Genomic DNA, 1016 nt, shown 5'->3' on the forward strand with positions numbered 1-1016 from the left:
GGGGAGGGAGGGTGGCAGGTGTGCTCTGTACTGTGAGGGAGGGAGGGAGGGCAGGTGTGCTCTGTACTGTGAGGGGGGGGTGGCAGGTGTGCTCTGTACTGTGAGGGTCAAAGGTTCTCCAGGTAGGAAGGCTGAGCCTGGCAGCTGAGCACATTAGGCTTTGTCCCTCCCTTTCGCAGAACAGGACAGGAGTGTCAGAGTGTCTGTCTGGGCAGGAAGCTGGGGGGCACAGGGAGGGGCCACTGGCTGTGCTGAGTGTCTGGCAGGAGGCTGGGGGGCACAGGTAGGGGCCCACTGGCTGTGCTGTCTGTCTGGCAGGAGGCTGGGGGGCACAGGGAGGGGCCACTGGCTGTGCTGAGTGTCTGGCAGGAGGCTGGGGGGCACAGGGAGGGGCCACTGGCTGTGCTGAGTGTCTGGCAGGAGGCTGGGGGGCACAGGGAGGGGCCCACTGGCTGTGCTGAGTGTCTGGCAGGGGGTTGGGGGGCACAGGGAGGGGCCCTGGCTGTGCAGGCCGGGAGCCCTGTCAGTGGGGTGTCACCTTAGCCCATCCTCCATGACTGACCACCGTCCTGACCCAGAGCCCGGGGCAGCAGAGGGGAAGAGCTGTCCAGCACTGTGGTCCCCAGCACCCCGACCTCAGCCTGAGCCCCTGGGGCAGCTCCACCCTCACGGTCCGCCTGCGTGGAGGCTGCGGCCGAGTGAGGTTCCTGAGCTGGGCGCAGCGGTGCTGCCGGGGCCCTGGGAAGGAACTGAGTCCAGACAGTCGCCGCTCACGGCCACGGCGGAGCTGGAAGACCCTCAGGGCTGCCAGGGGTGCGGTGGCGGAGCGGGAAGACCCTCAGGGCTGCCTGGGGTGCGGTGGCGGAGCGGCCTGCACGGGTGTCCCAGCAGAGCCTGTGGGGGGCAGGGCAGGGCCCCACACCGGTCCGGGCCGGCTCCTGCCTGGCCGCACACCGGCCCGCGGGCGATGACGAACTCCAGCCGCGCCCCAGTCTCAGCCCCAGGGCGCAGCGCCC

The sequence above is a fragment of the Dipodomys ordii genome, unplaced genomic scaffold (genome assembly GCF_000151885.1).
Source record: "Dipodomys ordii isolate 6190 unplaced genomic scaffold, Dord_2.0 Scaffold153, whole genome shotgun sequence".
Lineage (NCBI taxonomy): Eukaryota > Metazoa > Chordata > Mammalia > Rodentia > Heteromyidae > Dipodomys > Dipodomys ordii.